The 19585-nt window shown below is 45.7% G+C and overlaps 1 protein-coding gene across 1 annotated transcript in view; it reads left to right on the forward strand.

Annotated features, from left to right (window-relative positions):
* The window catches only part of LOC311443263 (uncharacterized protein), a 471777-nt gene that overhangs the window by 241088 nt on the left and 211104 nt on the right, over positions 1-19585 (forward strand). The window contains exon 12 of the mRNA XM_084533324.1: positions 19140-19423. The gene's annotated coding sequence lies outside the window, so the exon portion shown is untranslated. The remainder of the gene's footprint in view (positions 1-19139; positions 19424-19585) is intronic.

The raw sequence follows: 19585 nt of genomic DNA on the forward strand, positions 1-19585 counted from the left end.
TACACTGCTGCTTGTCTGTTGGTTCATCAGTAGATGCAGGAATCCAGTGAGATATGCAAGGTCTTGGTGTTCCCTGTGTTAAAATCAGAATGTTACAGATGATCTCTAGTAGTGGAGGCATACTGGGTTAAACCAGCACACCTCAAAACTGACTCTTCTTGCACAGAGGCTGTGGACTGTAGGTGCTGTCCCACCAACGGGACTCGGGCAGACAAAGAACAAGAGGCTTTCTGAGTAGTCAGAAACCTGAGAGCAGCAACTCTGCCTGCGTCTCCTCTTGGGGCACTGCTAGATGAAAAGAACTCAGTTCAGTAGCAGAAAGGGCTGAACTTCCAGCTCACGGGGCGTTGCATTCGATACCTTTTAATTGGTTCTCTGCTGAAGAATGAGGAAGCATGCCCTGGCCTCTCTCCTGTGCCACAGGAAAGCAATGTACAGCATCTGCAGAGGAGCTGGTGTGCACCAAGGTGCTGCTGTGCAGGAGAGAGCAGCCTCCCCTGGCTGGTTTATCCTCCAACAGCACAGTGCTTTCAGCCCACAGCCTGCGTCTGCTGAGCACTAACCTCCTGTAGGCCTCTAAAGCAGTAGCGTGAAGAGATGAGGGATGGGCGTTCATAGGACTAAGGCGCATAGACTTGGGAATGTGCACAAACTTAAAATGGGTAATATTTCTACATTGTGTTAATAGATCTGATGGGACTGTGAAATCCGTTGCTTTACTGCCAAGCTCTGAATTAACTTGGCTGTGTACTGCTGTACGTTGAGAAAGCGTTGAGCTCTTCCATCAAATTCTTTGTTATTGTTAGCCTGTACACCGAGCTCTGCGCTGCAAATGTGCGTAGCTCAAGGAGGCAAAGCACCAACCACATAATATCCAAACTCCTCACCTTTTTACTGATCCGATCTCTTTATTTCTAAGGTGAATTTGGGCTGGCTCCAGGTATGAGAGCTGAGCCCTGTGACGGCAGCGTGGGGTCAAGCTCCTGCTGAGCTCTGGGCATCCGTGCTGGGTTCAGATGTGAAGTCCCTCATCCCAAGAACTTCTGAGACGTCTCCCATGGCCGCTGAGAGCTGAGCTGCTGCAGCTCCATGAGACAGCCCGTAATTCTTGCATCTTAATATGGGCCATTGTCATACCCACGTTAAAATGCTTAATGAAACGCTTGTGACTTCCTAATAAAGTTTTTGTCTGCTCGAGTGTTAATACCATATAGTTATGTGTAATTAAACCAGTGCTGAAAAAATAACATCTGTCTTATGTAGAGCACTGTCATGGCTGTGTTATGCCAATGAGTAAAATTTTATGTCCAGGCACTTAAAATGATCAAGCGCTATAGTTAAGGCTGTCATATTGTTTATATAGCACTAAAAAGAAAACAAAATACGGTTTCAGAGCAGACAGACTTTATTTTCTTATAAATACTCCAAATAATAGGTTGGTTTCAACTAGACTTTCTGGCTCTTCAGTGATTGCCGCATTCTGTATGAATATATCAGAATTCCAGGCATTTCATAATTTATGTTTATTATTATAAACACATGATTTCTGTGTATGGTTGCCACAACTATGTTGGACAAAACATAGTTTACCTTCTGAAATGGTACTGTACTTTTACTTTTGAACCTCTTTAACTTCAGTCTTGGTTGAATAAAATGTGCATTCCTGAAAATAATCTGTACATCTGTAATATGGCCGTTGATTTTACATGGCTGTTTTCATACTCCAGACATAGCAAAGCATTTTCAAGGCAATATATGTTGACAATGTGTGGAGATAAAAATCAGTTAATGACAAACTCTAAGGTGTAAATTTTTAATAAGAGCAATGAATCATTAGAAATTATTAGAAAGGGAATAGTAGATTTTCTAGCATTTGAAGTTGTTGAATGAAGATGAAATGTTTTCACAGACATATGTGCTTGAACAAATGCATGGGTGGGGTAGAAGAATTCCTCATGGGCTTCTGAGGCTTTTGTTACACCTGGGGTCAGACTGGGTCGTCTTAAACGTACTTCTGGCTTAGAAGAGAGGGTGGTATCTTGCTATAGCTAATACCTATAACGTAGCAACTTCCACCAAATGGCTATTAAAATTTACTTGAACTTCGCTCTAAAAAAAAAAAAAAAAAAAGACAAATAACTAATAACAACAACAACAAAAACACATCTGGGAGGGGGCACTGCCTAACAACTACTTTGGCAAGGCTTCTGACTTTTCAGATCGTGCCTTTTTCCAACATGCTTTTTTATCTCACTGCACTTGGTTCCAAAGAGCTGAACATTTTGTTGGCTTTAGGTGGGTTTCTTTCACTCATCCATCCCTCCTCCCTGCCCCCCCCCCCCTCAATTATTCAAACAGCACATGGAAAAAACAGAGCAAATGTCTTTTATGCTGCTTACTAAGTGCAATGCCGCCTTGTTGCTAGAAATAATTGTTAGGTTTAAAATAATCTGACAGTATCCTGCTGTGTATAAATTAGGTTTGTTCGCTGCTAAGATTAGTTAGCTGGCACCCATTCACTAACACATCACAAAAAAATGATCACAAGTAGATCGCGTCCGGTTATCTGCCTTTTTTCTTTTTAATGGGCTTTTTGTTGCTGTGCTGTCACCCAGGTTGAAATAAACGTGTGCAAGTCATGCGATTCCAAGTTCTCTGCAGCCTGGGGAGATGATATTGGCTCTTTGGGAAAAGACCCGGGGGCATAAGCACTGGAGAAGGGGAGAGGTTGTTTGCACTTCGATCTCTGAAACTTGCGCACCTTTATTTTTGGCCAGGTTGGATATCTTCTGCTCTATGGCATACAGTATGTTATCAGTGAAGTCCAATATGCCAGGTATAATTAGCTCATGTGTTTAAAGAGCTGTTGTTATTTTTTAACTTGTATGTACTAGTCAGCTTTCATGCAGAAGTACGTATTTTACATGGAAAGAATGCTGGGTGATTCAGAGAAAATAGAAATGCTATTTAAAGTCATGCACTAGTGTTTTAGATTTCAAAAAAGACCACAAGGTTTTTATTTCTGTGTTTATGATTGATTAGGGTTAGAGTTTTAAAAGCTTAATGCTGACTATAAGAGCTTTGTAGTCAGTCACTGAGAATTATGGGCTTGGCATAATTCACATTTTTATTCTTCAGTATATCCATTATTGTTAGATGCTGAGTAGTCATTGCACACAGATAACTGGGTTGGTTTTGGGGGGGGGGATTTTACATCTTTACACAGTCTGAAAAATACTTCGTTAAAGTAGCTCCCGAGTGAATGGGGTAATTAAAGAACTTCACCGCTTTTATTGAAGTTGACACATGCTGCACGTTCTGTAAAACTCAGTATGTGAGCAGAATGTTTCCAGGATTTATTGAAAGTCAGACACCTCGAGATACCAGGGAAGCTTTCAATAGCAGTAAAGATAACTTCAGTTTTTACACAGTTAAATAAACCTGTCTCTAAGAAGAGAGCTATTACTGCAATACATTACTCATGACCTTTGTGTTTTCTGTATGCATACGTTTCATGGATGCATATGCGCACACACCTGTACAGAAGTGCTGAAGACCTGAGCAATTTTGTTTGACAGTAACACCATCGTTTATTCTATTTAGTATTTATTTGCAGAAAAATAGTGTTGCAATGTTGACTGAGGATCTTAATTTACTTGGTCCCAGTGGAATGCTGCAGCCTATTGATTTTTATTTTTTAACTGAGATGCAATCCTGCATAGTTTGACTTGCAGCTCTTAGTGTCTGAGAGTTTGACAAAGCAAGTGAAGAATCTCACTTAATGTAAACTGCAGACTTGGTCATTTTAAATGATACGAGTTCAGCATGCCGTATGCATGATGCCTTGGAAGTAGCAAAAAATGTGAACTTGTAATTGCATCACACAGTGACCAATCATGTTAGATGTGAAATTCCTCAAAATGTCTATTGAACAGATATAGTTACTGATAGTGTAATTTTTAACTGTCTTTTTCCAGCATATTGGAATAATTTAAAGTCAAATTGAGAACATTCAGTTAGTCGTCCTTTCCTGTCAATGGCTCATGTCTTAAAATTATCTTTAATATTTCTTTTTTAAAGTGTGTATTTAAGGTAATGGTAACAAATATGTAGCTTTCAAGATCAGACCATATTATAGCTCTCGTTTGCATTTTGTTTACGTGGCCCATGGCATGGAGAGCCCTGCCAAGTACACTCCACTCCTCTGGGTTTTGGTGAGAACTGAATGACCAGAGCTGTGCACAGCTAAGCACACAGCCTTATCAGCATCCATGCTTTATGTAGATACAGGCAATGTGCTTTCCTGAAGGAGTAGGCAGTCTTGGAAAATATCAGAGGGCCAAATTCTTCCACTGTGAACGACCCCAGCACGCAGCTGATGCTATCAGAAGCAGCCACACCTCTGTCAGACCCAGGCAGCGCCAGGTGGGTGGAAGCTGTGGCTGGTGGCCCTGCGGCCAGCGGCCGTGGCAGCAGTGCCCAGGGATGAGCAGGTAACTGGACGAGGGCAGGAGGGAAGGCAGGTACTAAAACATGCTGTTTCTTGTTTTCTCAGTGCTTCCAGGTTAAAGCATGGCCATCTCCGTTACCTTGCTGAGAGAGAGGAAGTCACTGCAGACCAACAAAGTGGCTGGAGGTGCCTTTTTCAAAGTCTTCTTTTTAAATAGCAGTAATTAAATCTTAACTCACAGGCAACCTTTGCCTGGAATGTCCATTATATCAGTGTACTTTAATAAGACATAAAAAGTGCTTTGGTAGTGTCCAATTCTTAGTAGTGTTGTATATCATCTAGGTTTTGGATGATTTCAAAGAAGAATGTTGCCCTTACTATTGAATTATTTGTCTAAAAACAAAAAACATCATACTTTCACCTGTGTATTTTGGGATATTTAAACTATTAAACCTTAAGCACTTTTCAAGCATTGTTTGACTTACTATTATTGCATGCTATAAAATAAAACGCAATATTAAAGTGCAGGCTGAACGAATATTATTCATCATCTACAAATAAAAATATTAAAAAAATATATATTTTTTTCTAATTCTTTACAGTAAGTTTTACATTATTTTTATGTGGGATGTGGGGAAAAAAAAAAAAAAGAGATTAGTGTCCCTTACTGGGATGCATAAAGTGCTGTTGTGTATTGCTGTTCTAAATTTCTGTGTCTGTGTTGTATCAACTGGAAATACATACTTTTTAATTTAAGCATCACGTTACATATGCATAGAAACTAGTTTTATACCTGAATGTGCGAGTGAGAAGGCTATGTATTTTTAGTTGTCTGTGTATTCCAAGAAATTCAGCTGACGGCAAAGTCTTATCACATTGGGCTCTGCAAGTTGAAGACAAAAATTAGTTTCTAAACTACTTGCATGCTTTAACATTGTGAGTTGATTCCCATGTGTTAAAGTGTAAACCACTAACTAATCCGTAGGAGTTTATGCAGGAGAAAGTCATTTAATTAACACTTTTAATTTCAGCTGTGAAAGAAGGTGAAAGTGAGGTCTGGAAAGTGGAGAGAGGCTTTGTTTTTCATAGCTGAAGACTCACTGTGCTGTAAGTCTGCTGTTGATAGCACACGTAGACCATCTCCTTCCTGCTAATTAGGCCTTGTGAACATTGGTCTCTAGAAACGGGATGTAGAAGTGTTGTGGTTTTTTGTTGTTTTTGATTGTTGTTTTTTTTTTTTTTTTCTTTTTTCAAAAAACACTATACCGTCATAAATAAGGAAACTGTATTTAGTATGTAACTATTATACAATGCTTGTTTGGCAGGCTATAATTTAATAGAACAACAATGATCAGACCAGTATATCAGTTAATTTTCAAAACATTTTATTCCACACAAATTAGCTCAGGTCCTGGAGGGCAAAATGACAAGAGGTTACTCGTACACTATGTATTTAATTAATTGAAAAATGCTCAAATTGCTTTTACAGTTGTTATTAAAAAGTAGAATCAGTGTTGCCAGTGCTCAACCATAATTAGAGCCCCGGGGAATTAAATATTTAGCATTAGTAATGTAACAGCACTTAAGACACAAATTTCTATTTTTGTAATGAAAGCAATACAGTGTAAGTGCAAATGGCTGAAACGACAGCTGTGACAAGTGAAGCAGCCTGGGATATTTCAATAAGACACCTCATTGGACAGCAAGTCTTACCACATTACTCGTTTGTAAAAGATCTGCAAGTTTAAATCCCAGCAGTAATGCATTACACCCAGTATTTAGACTTCTAATTGCTCACAGGACAAACGGTTGGGCAAATGTCACGCCGTAAGTGGTGGAAATGTGCCGCGTTTTCCCAAATATCGCGGCAGGGTCGGTGCCTCTGTCGGCAGTGGGCAGGGGCCGGGGGAGGCAGGGTAGAGGGGGGGAAGAGAGCTCTTGTTTGTTTTAAGTTTAATTACATTTTAAGCAGAAGTGCTTTCAGTGGTACAACGTGAGAAGTCGGATATGGGGCTCTAATGAGCTGTAGTGGTGGATGGCTGGGGACCCTGAGGGATTCATTCACCAAATTAACTGGATAAAAGTACTTGGTTTGGGCACGCTATGATGGCTGGGCTGCGTGTAAAAACCCCTCTTCAGAGCTGTCTCCCGTTCCTGTTTTTGTTCTAAGCAGGCCACGCGGCGACTTTCACTGCCGCTGCTACAACCGCTCAGGAGGTGTTGTGTTACCAGCTAATAAGGAATAAAGCATATTTTACTTTTTTTTTTTTTTTTTTTTTTTTCTTTTTTCCCCTGGGGTATAAGGGGGAGGAGGGCAGCTTGAAGTTGTTTGTGTCTCTTTCAAATTAAAAAAAAAAAAAAAAAAAAGCTGCAGTTGGGCACCACACATCTTTGCCTTTTCAAAACACCGATTTACTTCCCAGAAACAGGACATTTGGGCAGAAAGAGGTGCAATGCTAGTCTGTGAAGGCACTTTTGTTGCTACTGGCACATGCCTGCACTGTAGGCTTTGTAAAGGTGCTGAGCACGGCAAGCACCCATCTGCACCATGGCAGGGGACCCCGCAGGGCACCCCATGAGGCCAGGAGGTGGCCATCAGGTGGCCATCAGGGCCAGGTGCAGGCCCAGGTGGCTGCTGCCTGCCCAGCTGGGCGCACTCAGCACCTGGCCTGCCTCAGGCACAAAATGGCTCCTCCTGGCCCACGTCATGCCCCTGCTCCTGCTGCCTGGGGAGCTGGTGGGCATAAGGCTGGCCTCAGTGTGTTCAAAACTCATTGCTCTGCTTCAGCCCAGCTCCCCTAGTGTGGTTTTAGCTGTTAGCTGAGGGTTTTTTTTAAGAGATTCACCTCAGTATCTGCCCAGTTACTGAGCTCCAGGAGGGCGGTGAGCTGCCTGTGTTACAGGCAGCACCGTGACCAGGGGTGCCCAGCCTCTGCCGCCGAGACTGCAGGAGCTGCTCAGGTAAGTGGAGGGGGATTTTGGACAAGGCTGGGGTTACAAATAATTATGGCCACCTAAGGGGCTGGGGCACAGCAGTGGTCATGGGGAGCAGGGGGTGTTGCTGAGGAAATCGGCCTCTAATGGATTTGTGGACACGGGCCCTGAGTGCCACTCCTGTGAGCGCCTCTCAGGGCCCTGTGGTGCCCCAGGGCTGAGCTCGCCTCAGGTTCCCGAGCTCTCACCTGCTCACCAGAGGCTTGTAGACAGAAGCCCCTGTGTTGTGTGGCTCTCAGAAATGGGCACCCGAGGTGCTGGTGTGACTGTGGGTGGATTACTGCTGAGTGTAAAACTTCTCTTGCTCCAATAAACAAAATGGAGGCATTGCCCCCCCCTTCTGCTTGAAGCTTTGGGCCCTGGGCAGCAGGGGCGTGATGCTGGGGTACCGTCAGTGGTATGATGCTGACTATCATGGTAGCAATCTGAGAAGTCCTTGTTTCATCCCTGGGCAACTTATTTATTTATGTTTTGGAGTCCACTTGTACAAAGCTGTTCTCTCCCAAGGTTCCTGAGGCTTGGGCAGTGTCTGTTGCTGCCAGGCTCAGCTCCTGCCAGCTCTGCGGTGCCTATCTCTCTCTAGGGATGTTGTCTTGCAGTGGGTGAGCAGGGGCTGCCTGCTTTGCCTGCCTGGAGATTGACAACTGTGAAGATGTTTCCTTTCTGCTTTATTTTTGCTCTTTTGGCATCTTTTATTTGTCTCAGCACGTGCTGTACCCAGTGCTGTAAAGCATAAAGGCAGTATCTGACCCTTACTAATCTCTCAGCCTTCCAGCTGAGGACAAAATGCCCTTTTTCTGCTCCAGACTCTGTCAGCGTCCTCTGCTTGGAGGCCCCTCGCAACCTACTCCACTTATTTCTACCTTAAACGTAAACTAAAAGATATGAACTTCAGCCGTGGTGAATTGGTTAATCCCAGCCAAAGGACACCCAGTGTTACTTCTGACACTCTCGCTAAAAACAAACATGCACACAGAAATGAACTAATTTGCAGAATTGTAGATCTCTCCTGAATATCTTCCAGGGTTTTTGTTGTGTGTTTTTATTTTTTATCTACCCTTCTCTCCACCCCCATTTATTTAACATAAACCCTCTTCTGACTCCTCAGGTAGCTGTTAATGTTTTCAGACTCACTGTGGCACTGAAGGGCAGTGTGAAGTTTCAAGTCATCCTTAAGCGATCTGCAGTCTTCAGGGCCTGATTCTGCAGCTGGGCACGATGTTTCCAGCAATGAGTCTGTCAGTGCAATAAGGATGACAACTCATCTAACTGTGGTTACAGAATTGGACCCATGGAGAGAGGTTTTTCCTACTGCTACTGTTTTATTACAAATAGGGAAGCTGGACCACAAAAATACGTTCAAAAACTGCATCCCACTGCTCAGAAAACTCTGAAATTGGGTTCCTGCTGTGCTGCGTTGCTGATCTACATGTTTCCAGACAGTTGGAAAACTTAAACTTGCATTACAAGCCTAGGCCATATTGAACAAATGAAGGGCAGATTTTCAGGCTCGGCTCTCCGTTTTGGGGGTGGGGAAGAAGGGTTGTTAAGCTCTTAATGTTACACTCACGTAGCGTGTGTGACGATGAAATGAATTGGTTAATGAGTGCCTAAGCATCTGTTCAGACTCTGGTAGATACTTTGCCAAGGTTCAAGTTCCCTAAGGAGGATTAGCCACCTGGTACAGTTTTCATGATATACTGACAAAGGGGACACCCACCTTTAGTTTTACTGCAAATGATGAACGAATGCTAGAAGAGCATTTAGACAAATGTACAGGGTCCCCAAGAAAGTCTGTGAGCTCGAATGATGGATTTTTGTAATCTAGTGATTACTTTTGTAATTGCTACAGTTTAGATTGTAGCAGAGTCTGCAACCAGCGTGTATTTTTCCAGCAAGAGTGACGTGTACTCTCTCCACTCATCTCCTGGTCTCACCGAACAGACTTATTTATTTCCCTTTTTCTTAAATGGCACGCAGCTCTTTGCACACAATTATCTCTCTTGCTGTATAATATATAAAATCAATATACACCATAGGGCAACAAGAAATGGTGATAAAAAGAGTTTCAAAGAGAAAAATGAGCATTTCATAGCCTGAACTTACCATTAGGCTTCCTAAAGTGTCTAGCTTTCACTGCACGGACAGCATTATGAGTTGATGAAAGGCCCCCACTAAAAGGCTTAAATTTATGTGATGGTAGTATCACTTTACGATGAGCATGATTTAGGAGGGCTTTGACCCATCAGGCACATTACAGCAAAGCAACTTGGTATGCCTGAAAGACAGAAACATTACACATTTGTTGCTAAGCTCAGAAATAGCTGAAACCGCACAACCAACCTGAATTAAGGAAATTAAATGGATCTGGGGTCTTGGTGAACTGCAAGGAGAGTTGTGTATAGGAGAGGGCTTTTGCCTCTGGGTTACCAGTGCTGCTGAAGCCATGCAGATTTGCTTTCTGATGTTAGATTGATTTGGGGGGGAGGAGGGAGGCATGTGTTGTCTTGTTGGGTGGGTGTCAGTGGGATAAAGCACCACGGTGGGCTCTGTGACTCCTGCTGCAGCCTGCTCCAGGTGCCGTGGGCTAGAGGAAGGAACCAAGGCTGAAGTGGGCAGCTGGGGCAAGATGTCCCCAGCTGGGGACGTTTGTGTCTGAGTCCCTGCCCTGCGTGCCTCAGGTGCGGCCGTTCTGCAGGAAACCCGGCGGGGCTGGGACGGGGCTGCACCTCTCGGCCTCGGTGCGGATGCAGGCTGTCAGCAGGGAGACGCGCGAGTACATGGAGGAATCTCAGAGCTCCGTCTGAAGGATTTGGCAGTGGTTTAGGTGCCTGCGGGGAAGAGGAGACAATAAGAGTGTTTGTTGGGCGGCTCATCCAGCAAAACGTGCGGCTCTGCAGCTGGGTGCCGTGGCTGCCGTGGGAGGCCCGGCTGAAGCTGAGGCAGGAGAACCCCAGAAGGGCCTGCTTGTCTGAGGTATTTAAAAATATAAATGCATGCAGTGCCCATTTCAGCATGGTGCTGGAAAGGCAGGAGAAGAGCCTGCCTTTATTTGGCCTTACATCAGCAGTGTTGTTGATGCAGAAGTCAAAGCAAAGATTCCCAACAAGGGACCTTCAAGACAAGTTGGGCACCACAGTGCCGGGCCCTCTGCAGCTCTTAAGCTTTGTTTCTGAATACTTTTGCTGTCTAACAGTGAATATTTTTAAAAGTAAAATAATGATTGAATGGTTAACCCATGGGATGTGACCGGTACGAGACCAACATGGTAGGTGATTCCCATTACTGCAGGTGATGCCGTCTGGTAGTCCACAATAAAGAACTGCGTTTGCAGGAGCATGCGTGTGGGAGCACAGGCACTGCATCCTTCCCCAGCAGAGATGTGCTGTGGTCTAAGTGTCCTTTCCCATTGGGAACAATGGGTATGATGAAACTTTACCCAGTGACCCTTTTTAAGTTTCCCTTTTGGGGCATGGGGTGTTTTTGTTTTGCTTTTAAATCAGCCAGCCAAACAAGTAGCATGGTGTAAAAATGCTTTGTTCCCAGCTAAAACATTTGTTGGAAGAAGCACCCGAGAAATTCTTTCAGGTTTCTAAAATCTTGTGCAAGACAAACATCTGAGGCCGCAACCTTTTTGCCTGGTGTAACAGGACCCACAGCGGGGTTTAGTGCTGCAGCTGGATCCCTGAGATCCCGTGGATTGGTTTACTCCCACTGTTTGTGCCTGGCAGATCCTAGCAGGCTCTCAGAATGTCTTTTACATGCTGCAAAACCATTCGTACTTCATTTGATATTTATCAGCATCAGCTCAAGTACACTTTGTAAGTAGCTCTGAATTTCTGCGTGCGGTTTAAACGTTCAGGGTTGCCAGGAGCGAGAATAAGCAGGCTCCTTCTCCTTTTAATTTTTGTCACTCTTTTCTTCTCGCTTGCTTGTTCTGGCACATCAGAAGCAGGCTTCTGTGCTTTCACATGAAACGTAAGCCTAAAGTGGCCTTCCGTAGGTCACGGAGCTGGGTGAATGAAAACGTTTACAATTAAATGCCAAGATAGTCTTTTAAACAAAGTTTTTCACTTGCTTGCCTGCATAGACACAATCAGAGGCACTTAATGGAGGAGCGTTTTCACTTTGGGTTCTGTGGGTTTCGCTGGTTTCTCTCCTCAGTCTGGCTGCAGAGCAGGGTGTCCCACCTCCCCGCACCACCCATCCATGCCTGGCGAGTGCCTGGGTGGGTGCAAGCAGGCAGGGTGCTGAAGGAACTCCCTGTCCTTGGCCGTGCCTGCCCAGTCATGTTTGTGAGTGCACAAAGGGAAAAAATCGAATCCTGCCGAAGACTGAGCTTGTCTGCTGGAATAATGCCTGCTTGCAGGTGAGAAATTGTCTGTCTCAGTTTGGACAAGGGAACTAATTGTTTGGTCCTGTCTGGTTTTAAGTGCTCTGAGCAATCTGGGTTCCACCACTTCCTTTGGGAGATTACGTTGCTTAATACATCTGAGTATCAGGAAGTTGGTTTCTTGCCCTGGGTATTCAATTTAAAAATTTCTTTAATTAATTTAATCTCATTACAAGAGCTGGCAAGAAAAACAATAGTTCTCAGAGTGAGGGTTTGCTCCTTGGTCAGGATCCGCTAAGCGATGTGCTCAACTTGCTCATCTCCAAGCTCCAGTCCTGCAGATGGCACCCAGTGGTGGCTCTTCTCTCTCCAAGGCTTCCCCCCGTTGCACCTGGGGTCCTCACCAGTTTGGCCTTGAAGTGTCCTGGCTGCTCTCTGTGGGGTGTTACCACACGTATGACACATTCACACATAATTACTCTGACCTTCTGCAAGTTCTTGGCCTGGTTAAGCTTTATCGTGGGAGGAAGTGTGTAAAAATGTGAGTATTTCTAAAATACGAGCAGTTAAAAGGAGATGGGGCGTGCGTGCGAGCTCCTGTGTCTCAGCTATCTGTGGTTCTGGCACAGCCCTTGCGTGACCGAGTTGGGATGAAGGATGGTCTCGCGCTAAAGCTCATGACTTGGAGACAGAATACATGAGTTTTGCTCCAACTTACACAGATTTATTTTGTGACCCTGTACAAATCACTTAACCTCTTTCTGCCCGGAGTCCCAGCCTGTAAAAGAAGGATAGTGTTTCCCTCTTGCAGAAGAGCCGGACACTTAATTCATTAATGCTTATCCAGTAGCTCAGGTCTGTTAAAGGGGAATGCTGCACGCCCGTGAAGCCTTAATGTTGATTCATGCACGGCTCCCGCGGCCTGGGCCGTGACTCTCCGGGGCTGACACGTTCCTCTTTATCACGGGCTTAGAGCTGTCCAGAGACTTAGAAATTCCCAAAGCACCATGGCCTCTTCCCAACCTTAGGGCTTCTCGTGCTCTGCCCTGAGTGAATTAGCAGTACCGTGACAAAATATTTTGGCTGTTTGTTGTTTCTGACTTGCATGTGACTTGCCCACTGAGGACCAAAACCCACAGCCCCTGTGTAATGGCAGTTAGAGCCCTTGCAGCTTGATGGTGCTTGGGCTCCAGTGATAAAGGGAAAATAGCCACACACATAAAACAGAAACATTTCAGTGATTAATGAATTGTGAGGGGGTTATTTCAGGAAGATGCACAAACGCTTCTGCGCGTTTGGGAGTACCTCGGTACTACCTGCTGAGCTCTGGGCTGATTTTCGAAGGGCCTTGAGGAAGGTGCTGAGAACAGAGGTCTTTTAATCCACACTTAATCTCCCTATGCTTACTGGCCAAATGTATAATTGTTTGGAGATACTGGTTATTCAGCTAACTGTTACCGTGCTCAGCACGGTGGGGCATGTCATTTTCCATTGGCGTCATGTCATAGGCCAGTGTAGTATGTCAGAAGTATTTTATTGCGACGGCTTCATCACGTAAATGAGACGTGACGGGTTGCAAATCAAATTTACCATACCTACCTTTAACATATCCTAAATAAGCTAGCAGCATAGATCAGGGGCTGCCAAACTCGGACTGTTATTGCAATGGCAGAGATCTGGGCTCAAGTTTTGAGGGAAAAGCAGTTTGATAGCTTCCCCGTCCCACGTACATCGTAGCATCCTTATTAACTGTGATTAGAATTCAGATTCAGCTCAGGGAAGGGAAATACTGAAACAGGCGGCATGCTGCCCATGTGGGCAAGGCAGAGGGGAGGCAGTGGTGCCTTTGGTAACCGTCTCTTGCTTCCTCCTGCTTCCTTAGGGCTGTAACTTCTCGTCCTCAGCAGCACAGAGTACGGCAAACCTGCTTCAGTCTCAGCCTCACTCCACGCCTTCAGGAGAATCTCCTCGAGTCTACCAGTTCATGTGTCAGAAAACAACAGGTTTCTGCCATTAGCAGGTTAATTTTGAACTTTGAAAGTGAAAATGAAGAACCTTTGCCTTCCCGTGTGAATAGGTAGCTGCTCACTGAAGGCACACAGGGAAAGTGTGCCCTCTGCTTGAAACTGGAGTGGCTTGTGTTTGCTGCACGATGAACTTGGGCGAATGTACATAAAGATGTTGTTCAGTCATGCTCGTTTAGAAGGCTTGCTGTTGAGGAATAGCAAAGAAGCCAAGGTAATTCATCCCACAATTAAATATATTAGCATTTATTTCAGCAGCCTGGTTTAATCTTAATTTACGGCAAAGGTTCATATATAATTATAACAATTATGTTGTTTGGTAATTGTAGACTGAAGTGAGTTTGGAGTGGAAATGTTACAAACTTCTTTGGGGCTGGAGATTGCTCTTAAATCTCTGCTGGGGGTAAAAAATAAAGGAGAAGTGAATGTGTGAGGACAAATACAGAGATTAATAGGCTATTCTCCATGGAAATTCCAAGTGTAAGTCAAAGAAAGGCATAAATGCTATTATAAATACATAAGTATAGAATGCTTAGAATATAAGTACGTAATGCTTAGATATAAATACTCATATTGAAGCATTGGATTATGATTCTCCAAAACAAAAAGAAAAATGAAGTTTGTCCTGAAATAGAGGATAACCTGACGCTGCCGTGAGTGCTGGCAGCGTTCGGAGGAGAAAAGTGCAGGCAGCAAAAACTTGGGCGAGGTCAGAGTTGGGGTGGGCACTGGGCAAACTGCACCTGGAGCCGGTGTCTGCCCTGCTGCCCTACCTGTCCGGAGTTGGGCCCAGCGACTGGCAAGGCTGTGGGAGGATTTTGGACCCCTCTGGGGGGCGAAGGTGGGCATGGGTGTCCCTGCGGGGTGGCAGCAGGAGGTGAGCAGGGCCGAGGGCAGGGAGCAGTGCATGGCTCTGAGCTTGGCAGGGGACGGAGGTGGAAGGGGAAGCAGGGTGTGTTTGGTTCCCTTGTGAAAGTGCTGCGGGTTTTTTTCACGTTTCTTTTGTTTGGCAAGTCCAGTCATGTATGCTGATGTTCGGTGCTAAAACGCCTGCGTGTTTGTGTTGATCTTGGAAATCTCGGGGCTGTGGGGGCAGAGGCAAACTGTGGGCCTGGCTCAGGAAGGGGACCCCGCTTGTCCTTTTCCTGCTGTCCCATTGCTGCTCCACCCTCTGGGACTAGGTGGAGGTTAAACGAAAAGGAGGGCCTCGGAAGGCTGACCTCAGGTTGAATGTTTAGCTCAGCTTGGGTTTGGGTAACTGGAGTGTTGGGAAGCTTAGGGCGGATAGGGAGAGAGGCGCTGCAGCTGGTAATAATAGCAGAGCCTTTTATACTGTCAGTTTAACAGCTGTAAAACAATTAGGGGGAATTATGTTAATAGAAGGCTTTGTTCATACTTCTCTTGCCCAATTTCCTTTTTTTTCCCTGTAACATGCCTTTCCTACCATGCTCGGAGAGCACGCAAACAGTAGAGCTCTGTGCGCTGGTGTTGTGTATGGTCAGTGTTATCCGTTAAACCATGGCTGGGCGCAGATCTTCCCAAACTTCCCCAAATCAATTTTCCAGTGCTTTGGCTATTGCATTTTAACGTGGCTCTCCCTAAACAACGAAATCATGTTTTCAGGAAGCTAAGACGGGATGAGAAGTGATTTGTATGGGAAACGGGGACTGATTTGCTCGGGCCGCTGCAGCTGTTTCCCTCTGCGGGACGAGCGAAACCCCTGCGAATCGATCGGATCCGTGCTGCCTGAGCCCTGCCCGAGCACGGGGGCGGCAGCGGGGACGCGCTGGGGCCGAGTCTGGCGCGGGCGGGCGTCTCCTGCCTTCCTCTCCCGGCCCTAAGGGAAGGAGCAGATCCACCAGCTGACTTCCCACCTCCCCCTGAAATACAGCGTGCATGTGGATGATCTGAGGAAGGAGGATTCCCAAACTCCACTCGCCTTGGTGGCTGTCACATCTCCACGTGGCTTTTCCCGAGGTCGGAGCGCCGAGCTTCTTCTTCATTGGTCATCAGCCCATCCGCTGGGCCGCTCGCCATGACTGCTGGCAGCTCCCTGGGGAGATGGGTGCCACCAAATCGTGCCCATCAGCTCTCAGCTCACCATGGAGCAAGGAGGGCTGAGTGGGGCCGCCGTGGCTCAGCCTCGCCGCGCTCAGCTGAGGTGGCAGCTCTGCCTTGACTGATAATCCACGAGTCCTCGCGTTTCAGTTCCTTCGCTAAATAACATGTAGACGTTCTGCTTTGAAGCCTTGTATATGATAGTTAATTAGACAACATTTAATTTGGCTTAACATTTGTGTCAGTTTTGTGAAAGCGAGCCTCCATAATTAGGGAATACAGATCAGGTTTCTGTCAGACTTATAACCTCTCACTCTCATTTAATGCTTCCTTCTCCAGCGCCGCGTCACACTCGCCGCGCAGATTTTTTTTCCCCACTGTCTTTTCCGCTTGACTAGCAGCAAAGTTGCCCGTATTGCACAACTGACAGCAAATGGGCTCCTTCGTGGGGAGGCTGGGGCACACGATGCGCTAGTGTTTAGCGGGGAGCTTGCCCATCAGGATGGATTACGTGGTTGGAGGTGGTGTAAATAATACGGCGCTGTGCCTGCGCGCGAGTTTGGAGTTGAGGAACAGCCGGGCTGTGTATCTGAAGTGCTCCATGCATGTGTTTTGTGATGCTTTGCAGGCGAAATTCACATGCGAAACAGACCGTGGGATTCATGGCTTGTAATTAGGAAGGCGTTTTCTGGTCCATTTGAATAGGTCTTTGGGAGAAAAGGGTGCTTTCTGCTCGGAAGTAGTTCTGTCTGTGGTGGTTACACGTAGGTGCTGTTTATTGCATGTTTTTAGGTGCAATGTGAAACACAAGTGCTCTCTGTTTACGGGTTTTAGACTACAGAACAACAAAAAAGATGATCTAGGGTTGTGGCATCCAGAGAACTACTACATTATCCCCTAACATTGCCCTGATGGTGCTTTTACCCCTTTGTTCTGAGGTTACAGCCAAATATAAAGGCATAGCTCTTAAGTCTTGGCCTCACCGCAGAAAATCAGGTTTCTCTAAAGATAAAAGATCCGACCGTAGCACAGCTTTAATCAACAGCCCCCTTCCCCCAGCGCAAGGGGAGATTTTGGGCATGTGCCCGTTGCTACAGCAGGCAAGCAGAGGATCTGTCAGGCATCACACTCCCTTGAACCTGATGTATGTAGTTTGTCCCTAATTAGGGAGGAAACCACTACTTCTTCTCCAGCTCGTGCCGGTGACCGCGGGGAAGGAGTAGCTGCCCATGTTCTGTGGTGGAGCACCAGGCACCGGGGCGCTCCGAGGCTGCCTGGACCCCGCCAGCTCAGGCAGGGGCTGTGCTCAGGCAGCTCTCTGCTGCTAATCAGCCCGTGGGGAGCGCTCGGCGGCGAGAGCACTGAGCTAACTGCCACGAGGCTCCTCTTCTTCCCCCCTCCTTTCCTCTGATGTGAAATCTCAAACGTTTCTGCTTCATTGACTTTTTTTTTCCTTTTTTAAATTTTTTTCGTACTTGAGACTGCCTTTCAGCAGCAGCCCAGCACTGGTTCGTCCCCGGTTCCTCGGAAAGCCGTGCTTTCAGAGCAGCCGTTCCTCACTGCTGCTAGCTTGATGTTTCAGCTGCAGGACCAAAGGAGAACTTTTGTGGCCAGAAGCTTGCCAATTCAGAGCTTGCTGCATCAGTTCGGTAGGGAAGGACAGTGCTGCTTCCCATGAGCTTTCATGTGCTCACATAGCACAGCTCCAATGCAGCTATCACACATCATGGTGCAGAGAGAGCTTTCTCCCAGTGCAGGAGCTGAACTGGGCCCGTGTCCGAGGAGCTGAGCTGGTTCTGCAGGTGGTGCCTTCTGAACGCGTTGGCGGTGCTTGATGGGCGTCTGCAGCATCTGGAGGAAATGCTGGGTGCTTGTAATCCTGGTGAGATTATGTCTGATACTGATTTTGTGGGTCAAGATGCAACTTCATTGCCAGTCATTGCGTGAAAATGTGCAGCAGAACAACAACGCCCGCTGTTCAGATCTTAATCAACACAGCTGCTTTCTGACCTGTAACCACAATGCCAGGCCCGGTGTCCAGCACGTATGAAGGAGCAAACACTATTAATTTGCTCTTGAGAGGGGAACTCATCATATTGTGGTGAGTCTCACTTAACATGTGTTTTGTGCATGAAGCACATCACAAATACAGATGTAAAGTTTGGTCTCTGAGTGCATGGTGATCACCAGGGCTTTACTGGGGTACCTAACTGACCACTCTGAACTTGCTGCACGGCTTTATTAAGTGTAGCTCTAGCTGTATAAATGGTCATTTGTGCCTTTTCTGTAAATCCTTGAAGCCAAGCTTTGCATGGAAATCACCGTTATGTCATTTTAGTCATAGACTGTTTCCTTTTTGTAGTGAATCATGCCCTACATCACTTGTGAAGTTATACTCTGCTAGGTTTTAAAAGCAAATAACGTTATTTTATTCCAAGGCCAGAAACAGAAACAATGGGAGTAACAATTATAGAAAAATATTTTTTCTTTATACTCAAACATCGGATGACAGGGCTGCACAGCATATAACTGTGGGTTGCATTAAAGAAGGGGGCGGTGTGTTTGCAGGCCTGTCCAGCAGGACATGTTTTCAGGATGAACGGGTGCGTGGTGCGTGTTGTAGGTGAGAACCCGCCCCGTACCAAAACCTGGAATCTAGTGGGAGACAAATATGTGGGAAAGGAAGGTGCTTAATAACACTGCCCTGAGCATGCAGCACTTGGACGGGCACCACGCCGTATTTTGCCTGTAAACACGATGCTAATAGGGCGAGGGGAGCACGGTGCCAGCACCCTGCCATCCCGTCCCGCTGCGCAGCCTCGCTGGCTCCCTGATGGGCGTGTGGCTCTGCTCACCCCTGGGCTGCTGCCCGCACCAGGTGCTTGGGAGGCAGCGAGAAACCCCTGCAACAGCCCAGTTTGGGAGCACGTTCCGGTTCTTGTGGTGGTTGTGAGCGCATTCAGAGAATTCTTCCTCTTGCCGAGACTTGCTTGTTTATTTGATACAGAATGTGTGCAGGTTTCTGCTTTTTTTTTTTTTTTTTTTTTTTTCCTTTTTGTAAAGGATTTCTCTGTGGAAATGGATGAATGTTGCTCTAATAATTTTGGTGTGCAGCATCCTGTCCCTGAGAAAGGTAGTATACAAGCTTTGAAACTTTACAGTCTCCAGCATCATACATGCTTAGGATCCCTTATGTATCAAACACAGTTCACGGCAGAGCTAAAGAAGTCAGTGTCCTATTGAAAGGCCCTTTATGTCTTGTCTCTTCTTTGTTCAACAGGGAACAAAGTTTGTCATCCTGAGACACCAGACCTTTGACGAGACTCAGGTAACCTCTGACAGCGCGTACTGTGCTGACAAAGAGTCCCTGTCAGCCTTTGTGGAAGACTTTGAGACTTCAGTCAGCGTTGGCTTTCTAGAAGATGAGGAGCATGTTGGCGAAGTGCTAGACTGTGGTTCTTCGGATCTATCGGATCGTGGAGGAACAGAAGAAGCTCAGCACGAAGATGAAAAGATGACAGAAGCAGCAGCATCCCAGAAGTTGTGATCACACAGGCAGATGAGGTGGGTGATAGACAATACTTGATAGAAAATTCCTTTTTATCTTATCTGATTTGTATTCTTGGCTGGGATGAGAAATACATCTTGTTGTTTCTAATTAATTCTTTAATTTTCTTTTATTTATATTTTGAATTTAGCAAAATTCTATTTCATGTTCGAATCATT

Source organism: Aythya ferina (assembly GCF_964211825.1).
Source record: "Aythya ferina genome assembly, chromosome: 12".
NCBI classification, from domain to species: Eukaryota; Metazoa; Chordata; class Aves; order Anseriformes; family Anatidae; genus Aythya; species Aythya ferina.